Below are 12223 nucleotides of genomic sequence, written 5' to 3' on the forward strand. Positions count from 1 at the left end.
GGTGCCCCATCGAAAAGGGTCCAGCAAGGTTTGGAGCCCTATTTAAAAAAAAAATTAAAAATGATCAGACCCGTTGATTTTTGATTTTAGGGGTCAATTTTTTTTCATACTTTCAACCCCTTAACATGAACCTCTTGGCGGGGGTTGCAACCACCCTCATAATCTTAAATAGGAGTGAGGGTCAAGTGGTGGCTTATTTTAAAGGTCTTTTTATTCGATTTTTGATTAAAAAAAAAAGATTTTTTGTTTAAATTGTTAACCCCACAACTTCAACTTTTTAGCGAAGGTGACATTCACCCTTATTTTTTTAGGTTTTTTTTATTATGGGAAAGGGTATGTTGTGATACATCTTTTGAAAAGGCCTTCAATTTTCTTTACAATAGCGCTTTGTTTTTTTAATTTGAGCTACGCATCGCCAAATGAAAGCGCAATGAAATTCTAAACATTTTACTGGATATTTTAGGTGTGTGAGTGAAAAATTGTAAACTATCAAAAATCAGTCAACAATCCGACTTTATCTTCAATAAATAAGTTAATGTGAATTAGTTATTTCTGTGCTCTTACTTCGATTCGATAAAAATGGTTTATTCTATTGCGGAGAGAGTGGAAATTATTGAATTATACTTTATAAACAATCAATGTGCAAGACTGACGGCAACTTTGTTTAATGAGAGACATGCAGACGTACCTCATGGTTACATCCTAGAGTTAGTGGCAAAATTTGGGAAAACTGGTTCGGTGGCAAATAAAAAACGGAATATTAAAAATCCAATGAGATAGTAGAAGTCGGTGTTCTCGGTGAAGTTAGTATGAACCCTACATTAAATACCAGAAAACTTTCTCATGTAACGGGAGTCTCGCGTACCACTGTACAGACAATTCTAAAACATAATAAATGGCACCCATATAATATTCAACTTCATCAAGAATTAAATGAAGATAATAACGACCGCCGTTTACAGTCTTGTGAAACAATGACTGAACTAATTTCAAATAATCCCAATAATCTTTTATTTTTTTAGTATTTCAGCAAGACGGGGGTCCTCCCCGTAATGCATTACCAGTACGCGAGATCACCCGATTTATCTTCTTTTGATTTATTTTTGTGTGGACATCTGAAATCAAAAATTTATGCCACCCAACCTGAATCGTTAGAAGATTTACGTAACCGCATCATTCATGAATACCAACAAATAACACCCGATATTCTTTATAATATCCGGGAACACTTTGAACAGTTACTGTATGGGGGGGGGGGGGGTAAACGGCGGATATTTTCAACATTTAATAAGATAATGCGTAAGTCCTAATCAGTAAAATTAAATTAAATTTCTCTGGAATCCGCAGCTCAAATTTAAAAAACAAAGTGCTATTGTTGAAAGAGAATTTTAATGAAGAGGGAAGAAAATTGAATGCTCTTTCAAAAGATGTATCACAACACACCCCTTCCCATTTAAAAAATAAGGGTGAATGTCGCCCCCGCTAAGAGGTTGAAGTTGTGGGGTTAAAAATTTAAACGATAAATCGTTTTTTTAAAATCAAAAATCGACGGATGCAAGCGTTTTTGTTTTGTAAATTAAGAACCTCTAAAAACTAGCGCTAAAAGTATTAAACAACAGTATTGTTTCAAAATTTTTGATAAGCTGTCATACTGCGAAAACTCATGTTAGAAATTTCAAACTTGGCAGTTGTAACAAGAATAAAAAATTGTTTCCCTAAAATAAAAAATCGACGGATCCAAGTATTTTTTAAAAATTTTTTAAAAACCTTGCTAGACTGTTTTCGATAAGCTACGCTGTATAGGTACACATCTCCTTGGGATTGTTTTTTGGAATTCACACCTTGTGCAATAAGGGTTTTATCACAAAAAAATCATTAGTTTCTTTGTTTGGTCATTAGGATGTTCGTTCTCCCAAGAAGGAAATTTTCAAACAGCCCATTATTCCTTTATAAACTAATCATCGATAAAGCAAGGTGATTTCTTGCCGCGGCAAATGAAATTTAGTGTTGAAAGTTTAATTTTCACCTCAAAAGACTAAGCTTCCATTAATCCTTTCCATGGAAAAGTCATATTTTCTTACTTAAAAACATCTAAATAATGTATTGCCTATCTATTTCTCCTATCCGCATTTCTATCACGGCACAACACCTGACATCCATAACTTAAACATTTGACAAGTATTTCTTTATAATTTGTACTAATCTTTACATATTCAGAGGTGCAGATGCGTTTCATTCATATTAAACGGTTATTTATGAAAATACTCGGATGGCCATTGAATAATAGTGTTAAAAGTGACATTTTTACACTTTCGACCACCTATTGAGGACAATTAAAGTTTTATTTATGTTTTCACAAAACAATGACGCCCCGTTGAATTTTAATCACCCGTTTTACGGCTCGAGGAAGTTTCTGAGAGCCAATCAAAATTTTTTTAATGACATATATTAAAAGAGAAAAAAACGCCCCATATATGTTGACCCATATAACATATTTATAAATTCGATCGGATGTACGAAAAAAGTATGTCCCCTGCATACCTCGTTCTTGTCCCGTCCATGAATATTTCAGCGAATTTCAACAATTTTAATTTAGTTCGCCGATCTATTCAGCAGATCTTAAAGCAGATTCTTATGCGATCGGATCGAGATTTCCAAAGTGGCGCATCGGTCACCAAAAAAAAGCCCACCTACGATAACAATGGAAGATATAATGCAATATGCAATCCGGCATTGGCGTGCATTTTCACATTTAAAAGGTGCTATGATCTGAAAATATTCCTAAGAACATCTGCAGGATTTAGGTAACTTAAATCTCCATCTTCAAGGCTTTAAAGTACTGGATAATAAAGTACTGAAGACGTCTTTGTCCAGGGAGATAATATCCACTATCATAGTCACTACAATATTGCTGATACATTTTGGGAGTTCTATTATATAGTCCGGATTGAATGTAATTTTTTCATCGTTCATCCTTTTGGCATGGCCATACCATTTCCATAAACCAACTCGACGTCTATGCCTATATGCTCTCTGATTTCAGTATTACTTATTCTGCCTCTTCTGGTTAATTGGCAACATCTACGCCAGCAGTTCATTTCCATTATTTTTATTTTCGAACCGTCTTTTTTACTTATTATCCAAAGCTCTGAACCATATGCAGCAATACTTTCTACGATACTTTTGTAAATTCGAATTTTTGCGTTCCGAGTGACGTAGTTATGCCAGAGTATACTATTTAATTAACATCTCCAACTCTAGTTGCTATTTCCTTTTTGTTTTAACCATCATTTGCAATGCTTACACCGAGATATCAGTATTTTCGATTTTTTGCCTTTTAGTTTCTTCCCTGTCACCACTACTTACTTTGTTATTGATTGATAAATCCCACTTGGTCTATTCTTTATCTATTTTCGGTAACATACAGTGGATATCATCCTGATCTTCTACAAGTACTACTTGACCATCTGCAAAATGCAAGTTATATACAGTTTTTTTATACAGTTTATAATCTCGAACTGGAATACCCATATATACAAATTTTCTTTCAGGTTTCTAAAACAATACTTTGAAAAAAGCTTTAAATATCGATGGAGGAACGAGAATTTTTTAAAATGATTTGGGCTGTAATAATTACATGAAATGCTGTAGAGATGAAAAAAAAGAATAAATTTTAAAAATTTTCCTTCCCAGACTTACGTATTATTGGCGATGGTAGTAAAATGATGTTTCATATCTGTAGAAAACCAAATTCCATAGTAAAAATGCAATTTCAAAAAGATTCAGGCTGCAATAGTGAAATGAAATGCGATAGAAACGACGCAAAGTTTTTAAAAAATTAGCATTTTTCCCATGTTAAGACACTATAACCCATTTCAGGACTAATGAACCAAATTACCGGGAAAAAATTAAATTCCAGGAAGATCAAAATATTAGTGGAATAATGAAATGCTGTAACAAAGAAAATCTTTTATCTCTAAATCATTAATTAATTTTTTACAGACCAAACTGTTAAATAATTGTATTGTGATACATTTAAATAAAAATATATATTTTTTAAATGACACATTTAAATGTCATTTGAAATAAAACCTTTCTTTCCAGATAGCAACAAACAGTTGCCATAATTATAAAATTGCTTAATAAGGACTAAGAGAGTAAATAGTTTTTATTTCAGTTTTTAGGATACAAACAGATTGACAAAATCCAAAAATAGTATCCTGATATTACGATTTTAGTCTAATATATAACCTAATTTAAATATTGAATGTTAAAGAACAGCACACAACCAATTCTAAACCAATTTTAGAAACTTACTAAAAGTCTGTATTATGGTGAGTACAATGCTGTTACAAGTTGTATGTTGTAATCCTTACTAAGGGAGCATTCTGATTATAATTAGTTCTGCAATAAGAAATATAGAACAAGTCATGGTTTCTAAGTTGACAAACAGATATACTAAAACAAAACTCACTAAGTAGACCTGGAAGGTTAGAGAGATTATTGATAATCTTGTACAAGGTTTAAATATCCTAAATAGTAAATCTTTTTTCCCATTCTAAAGTTTTAAAGTGTCAACGAGCATCAGAGTAATTATGATTCTAAACGAGAAAGTGAGTCCTGTACTGTAAAATATGAATCTCAAAGACCAGTTCTGTATCTTTTCTTCTATCTAGAAATCCAATAAATATATGAAAAATAGAGAGTTATCAAGGTCTTATGTATATGAAAGTCAGCACACTTTCTCTTAATCAATCCCAGCATTCCATTCCAATTGTTAACTAGTTTATCAATACGCAAATTAAAGGGCTTTTTGGAGTCAAATAGAACATCCAAGTTCCTTGACCAAGGCCCTATGTGAGATCTTCACCATTAAGTTTATAATTAAATTTAATAATTTGAGATTTACGAGAGAGTGCTAGTATAGAACATTTGTCAAAGTCTAAATATAGTTTATTCTTATCCCAAAACTGGATTAGATAGTCAACATTTGCTTGAAGAGTCACAGTGAGAAATATTTTTGGTTTATTAGCATAGCAAAGAAAGAAACAAGATTCCAATAAAATTTATTTATTATTGTGATATATTTTAATATTATTGATGTACAATATAAAGAGTAAAGGAACAGACGGGACTCCAGAAGATGGTAAAAAATCTTTTGGAACTAAATCAAATCAATTCTCTCCAGCCTGTCATTTGTGATAGTATGAGAAATCTCGTCATATGTTTTGAATAAATTATATCTACCTGCTGGAATGAATCAAAAGACTCATATATAAATTAAGAATTGTCAACTACATTTAGTTTGAAGTATGCAAAAAAACTACACTGCTCCAGCATAATGTTATTTATCACAAAGTTGGAAATATGTGGATGTTTTTTAAAAAGATTAGAAAAGGTGTAAAATTTTTAATATTATATTTCGATCCAGTTTTATTTATTAGAGTTATAGCAGATTCTTTCCAGAAGTCAGCAAAAAGAAACAATAGGGTTAAGCTTTTTTTATCCAAACTCTTCAAGGCCTTGAGAACCTCTGTACTAACCCTGTACTATCCCTTGCCACTTCATTTACCCATACCAGAAGTACTAACACTGAACCCTCTTTTTAAGATAAATTGCCAACATTTTTCATTATTGTGTGGAATTTCGCTCTCTATGTTAGATATCGAGATGTCTACTTATGTCGGCAACTTTCAGCAATAATCAAATATCAAATTTTCTCAGCCATATAGAGAGTAAAGTACCTTTATTTTTGACAAAGTCGACAATTATTATGAAGAGAAGTTGGTTATAGCTAAAAACGATGTTGAAATATGATATTTTTCACAAATTCCCTAGGGATACCAAACATTTACATTTTTTATTTATTTCAAAGATGATAACCTTTCCGTTCAGAAACTAATGAGCAAATTTTCAAAACACAAAATAATTAATAAGAAGAAGTAGTTACTTTTGAACATTTTTATTGAACACTTATACACTAATAACCTTTCAATTACTTAATTCTTATCTTGTAAGAGTTTTGAGATGCATTTAAATAAATAATACCATAGTTATTAATTGTTGTAATAATTTTAACAAACATTATTAGCTCCTTCAATTCAATAATGCCTTAATATATCCTCCTTTAATACAGGTAATAATAGTAAGTGCTCTATCACAACAATTTTTTAATACTTTTGTAATCATAACTGGAGTAATACTCTGACCCAATTCTGTAATGATTCTTTCCTAATGAGCAACGTCTGTAACATGTGAGCACATCTGTGACTTTTGAAGATTTAGCTTTTGTTTTAAATAACCCTATAAGAAAAAATCGAATAGCATCAAATCTGGAGAGCGAGCTGGCCAAAAAATTTAGAAAATCGATGTATAACTTTTCCATTAAAAGAATTTTCAAGATATTGCTTTATATCTAACTTACTGTGGCATGTAGCACCATCCTATTGGAATCATATTTGTTGACGTTGAAATAGACAAATGTTGTCAAGAAAGAGCTGATTGGAGAGACCTTTAATAAGATCTAAATTATTGCCTAATTATGCCCAAGTTTGCCATTAAAAATTACGTTGAAAAATTATCATGCCTACAACTTCGAAACGACACTGGTTTCAAAGGGGGATAAAAAGCGAGTCTTCAAAGAAAAATAAAAAGAAAAAAGGGAAGTCGCGCGCCGCCTTTTCTTACGCGGAATGCGTCGCTGGTTCAGCGCCAAAACACAAATCGACCGTCGCGCATTCAGCATTCATCTCGCAGATCGCCCAACTCTTTATTGCCATCGAACTGACTTATGAATGTCTCCGACAACACACGATGACCCTTTTTTTATATTGTCCCCGCATAATGCTTATATGCCCCCCTTGTATTCATATTGCGACCGCTTTGCCCGAATATAGATTTGTAGTTATACAATAAATGTATGATAATTTATGGATGAAACATTTCTCGGGATACCGATGGACTTCGTTAGACCTTGTGTGTGTCTGAGACTGTGTGGCGAAGCTAAAGAGATTATTGGTGGTTATGTATTTTTCATCATCAATTGCTTTAGAATAACTAATTAATGGACATTTTCAGTGGTCAAAAAACAGCCCCAAACAACAAGATGAACTACTTAAAAATTAGACACTATAGATGAAAATATTAAACTAAACGTATGTGGAAGCCTAAATAAACCCTACGAATCAACTTTAACTACACAATACGAATAAAATAGTACAAAAACTAGATGAATAATTAACGTATTTAAATTTTCATAATACTGCTCCCCTCTCAAGTTTGATCGTCCCTATCAATCAACACCTCCAGAGTCAAACACTTGAGTCATGATAAGGCGCTAACCGGACGATGTTTACAATTTTCATCTTCGTTGTCGGATGTCGCTGGATACGGTACACCACGTCGTTGATTCTGGTGACCACATAGAATGGACCTTTTCAATCCTTCTGGAGCTTTGATGACTTGCCCTTCGTCCTCCGTGGATTGTATAACCAGACTCTATCCCCAGGATTAAAACCGGTAGAATTTGCCTTTAGGTCATAACGTGATTTCATTCTGTTACTTTCTAGGTGAAGTTTATCCCGCGCTTGTTCGTGAACCATTTGCAAACGCTCTTGTAGATGGTCGACGTACTCCTTAAGGGTTTCAGACTTGTGGGGTCTCCCACAGTAATAATGTCCAAAGATAAAGGAAATTCAACACTGAAGACAACTTTTGTCAGGCTTTTTCCAATTGGCTTGTGAATAGAAGAACGATATCCCAATAAGAATGGTTGTATACAGATATTCCAGTTGCTGTACTACTTAGAGTTTACCACAATTCTCAAATAGGTTCCAAATGTGCGATTGAATCTTTCAACCATTCCATCAGACTAAGCGTGTAGGACGGTTGTGCGGAAGTCTATGGCAATACAGTCAAAGGGTGCAGCAACAACATACTGCATCATTTTTCCTCTGGTCCGAGTTCTTGGGCCCTTGCTTGACGAACATTGCTCACACTGTCAGCACCAGCATTCAAAATCTTCATGACTGTTCAGCCAGTAAAACCATTTTCTGACTTTCGCCAAGCTTGGACTAAAAATGACAAGCTTCAAGAACTTCTGAAATCCGTTTTCGAGGAAGGACTATCAGATATGTCTTTTCTTTTCCATCTACGCTCTCCCAGACTCTTTTAATAATCCATCTTGTATAACCAACGAATTCCATTGAGACCAATAAGCTTCTAGTATTGGAGATTTATCAGAAATATCTTTCCATTCTGGTTTTGAAATTTCACGAGACTTCAGTTCATAAATAAAACCAAATAAAGTAATTAAACTAGCTGCATCCCACTCTTCAGGACTGTTAAGGCCAATAAGATTACAAGTAAATATCTCTGGATGCTGTTTTGATTCCTTTTTAACACAAAGTTGACATGTTTCAATACAGGGTGTTCTCGATAAAGCATCGGCGTTTTGGTGATTTTCGCTTTTCCCATGTTCTATTGTAAAGTGATACTCTTGTAATCGTTAAAATCACCTCGCTATTTGTCCTTCAGGTTTTCGAACTGAAACAGCCATTTCAGAGAAGCATGGTCAGTTCTAAGAATGAATCGTTGACCATAGAACTATTTATGGAAATGTTCAGTAGCTTTTACTGCTGCCGATAGCTCTCGTCTGGTGACACAATAGTTTCTTTCTCGTTTTGATAGAGTTTTACTGAAATAAGATCTCACTTGCTTGCCTCTTTATATTTTTGTGATGGGACAGCTTCAATCTCAGCATTGCTTGCATCTGTATCGAAATTAAAAGTGTGTCCAGGACTCGGATACGTTAAAGTTGGAGATGTGCACAGTACTCTTTTTAGCCCTTGAAATGCTTTTTTACAACTCTGCTGACCAACGAAATACTATTTTGTCCTCCGTGTGCTTATATAGAGGTTTTGCAAGGTTAGCAAATTTTTTTACAAATCTTACAAGGCCCAGAAAGCTTCTTAACTGGCGTTTGTCAGGGAGACGCGGTAAATTTTCGATTGCTTCTACTTTATCTGGATCAGTCTTAACATTTTTTTCTGATATTGGCCAAAGTATCGAACTTCTTTTTAAAAATATAAGCAATATTTTTTATAACTAAGTTGGCCTCTTGGAGCTTACCAAATTTCTTGACCATATACTTTACAGCTTCCCATGAGCTCAATAAATACAGTTTCTCCCTCTTTTCCTCCAGTTGTGGCATTAATCACCACCTCCGAATTTGCTGCTATGGCAATATCCTTAGATAACTTAACGGCTCTGGTATTTTCTTTATCTTCATATAATAATCTCTTTAGTTCTCGTCGTCGATATCCGGTTATATACATATATTTTAAAGTACTGGGCATTCATAACATCTAATCCTAATATGACATCATCCATGATTTCTGTCACTAGTACTGGCTGTTGGAATATTGCTAAGCATTCCAGCAGCTGCTAAACAGATGGAACAGACGTATTCCATGATTATTTGCCGTCGAATTTCGGTGGCTTCACTTTCATTATTGTTTGCATTCCAAGATTGGGATGAAGACGGGCCCGCTTTACTTTCATCTCTAGTTCTTGGATCTTTTTTTAATTTTTCTTCCACTGTTGCTTCGAAGTTAGTCATTAATTCTTTCTGATTCATCTCCAGATCTTCTCTTCGAAGTTTTAAATTTCATTCCTTTTGTTTTCTGTCTCGATCTTTCTTTCTTCAGGTCATCTTTTATGGTTTTAATCAGGTGTACACTTAATTTCTTCAGGTCGGATTTAATGGTTTCTTATAAATCTTCCTATTGCTTGCCTCGGTGTTCTTGTTTACAATCTCGTTCTTCTTATTCTTCCTTCTGTTTACGGTCTCGTTCTTCTTTTTGTTTAAGATCTCTTTCTTCTTTTTCTACTTCCTGCTCGTCAAAATTCCTTAATAGCAGTTCCATAAATTTCTCGGTCTCCATCTTGACCTGACTTCTGACACCAATTGTAACGAAATTCAGGAACGTACTTTATGGCAACGTCAAAAACTCAAACCTAACTCGCGTTAATTGTCGTTTAATTGTTTCCGAGGTAAAAACTGACTAAATAATTAAAACTGAATGAAATGTCATGAAACGCGTTCTTTTTAGAGCCGCATGGAACAATTGAGAAATGTTTAGAATTTTCTTCATTGTTTTTGCCGAAAGAGACCAATAATTTCAAGAGAATACTGACAGTCAAAGCGAGCCAGTATCCAAATTTTAGAAAATTTATAATACAGGGATTTGCAATACTATAATATAAATTGGGGCCAAAATGAGTCCCTTAAGCAAAATTAACTACTTAAAAAATAGACACTAAAGATGAAGATATTAAACTAAACGTAAGTAGAACCTTAAATAACCCCTACCAATCAGGTTTAACTACAAAATACGAATAAAATAGTACAAAACTAGGAAAATATTTAATGTGTTCACATTTTCATACTACTATGAATTAAAACTTTGCCTTTAGGACAAGAAATAATGAAATTATGGGCCAAATATCTTATCCTAATGGGGCGAAACGGCGGTCAAATTTTTCAATAAAAATAATTTATTTTTTGGTCAAATATGGTTCAGAAATCGGCCTAAGAAGCTTTAACTTGGCAACTCCTGGGAAATTTCCCTTTGTTTCCATCAAAAATTAAAAATCATTATTCCAGGGAATTCATAGGATTTTTTTGGATGAGGCTGGTAATAACAGGAGATCTTATTAGTCAGTTTGACCTCTCATTAAATTCGCTTAAATAAATAATTGGTTACTTTATGAGGTCTTAAAAGTTGAAGTAAAACTTTCTTAATCCGAAAAACAAAAAAGTATCCTCAAAGTAAACGCATGTTAAATAATAAGAGAAGTGATGTTATATAGCGTGTCATGATGACCGATCAGTCGTATAGCAGCGATGTAAACAGAAGAGAACAAAACGAAAGTCCAAATAGCAATCCAAAATCCAGCCCGATGGGTTGTGCAACCTGCTGGTCGCTGCCTTTCATGGTGCCAGCGGGAGCCGAACCTGTAACACATCCTCTCCTCGTACAATGGTAATTATTAGCATGACATGATGATTCGAACGAGAATAAAAAAAAAGCCGTCCATCGGATTAAGACGATGAGAATTTGATTTGTGAATTCCAATGTGATCTTGAATAAATCGTTTGTTTATCACGACGCCATTTTTCATACTTAACGAGATGAACGGCCTGACAGTGATTGTTCTCTTCTTGTATAAACCATTGTTGTATGTTTTCATTTTCTTCTTAATGTCCGTCAATGTCCGCGGGAGAAGAATGGCATTTGCGCGAGTTATGCTGCCTGTATATGACTCTTTTTTTTTGCCTCTCTCTTCTTTTGCTCACACATAGACAAATAGTAGCAAAAGGAGTTAGGTTTTATTTAGCAACTTTTGACCAAGTGTTATGTTCTCAGTAACACGAGATTTTTTATATCATGAACTGATTTCTAAAAATAATAATTTTTTCTATTTACATACTATACGATGAAACGACTTTTTTCATGACTATTCCTCATAATTCATAACAATTATGGGTCTTTAAAAGTTACGATCTAACAGAATTAATTAAAAAACGCATGGTATTGAGATTTTTGGCTTAGTGGTGTAGTAGTAAGACGTTTTTTTGGTGAAGGATTGGACATCGATACTGTCCAGGAAGAGATGTGATTTCTAACTGTTTTCTCAAAATGTAAGGAGTCTTTATACTAAAGCAAGATATTGCCACAGTCGTGATGGTGGTGTTCTCATTGGTCTCCACAGAAAATTCAAAATCATTCTGTTCACATGAACAGAATGATTTTGGTTGTTATATTGAAGTCATACTGTTAAATATTTTCCTCCCAACTCTATGTGAACCTGTTTGAAAGTTACTATAATATTTACAATTAAATTTACTACTTCTTGACTTAGATTTAAATTACAGTAATTTAATCCAAATTGAAATGGATAGACTTAATTCTATCTAATATGAATTGCTTTCAAACAGTGTACAAACACTCCAACAGTGTGCTGGGGAAGGAAGACAGTCAACATCCCTAATTATCATTTAATATTTTTCTTCTGAGTTTTGGGGATAGATGGGTATTAATCGTAAGTCTTTTACTTAAGTTTATGCTAGGAGTGACTTTTTATTTCTTCAGCAGGTAATAAGTTCCAAAGATTGGTCAGATATTACAAATACAAATACAAAATCGTTTATTTGTCAAAA

This window comes from Anthonomus grandis, chromosome 11 (genome assembly GCF_022605725.1).
Source record: "Anthonomus grandis grandis chromosome 11, icAntGran1.3, whole genome shotgun sequence".
Taxonomy (NCBI): domain Eukaryota; kingdom Metazoa; phylum Arthropoda; class Insecta; order Coleoptera; family Curculionidae; genus Anthonomus; species Anthonomus grandis.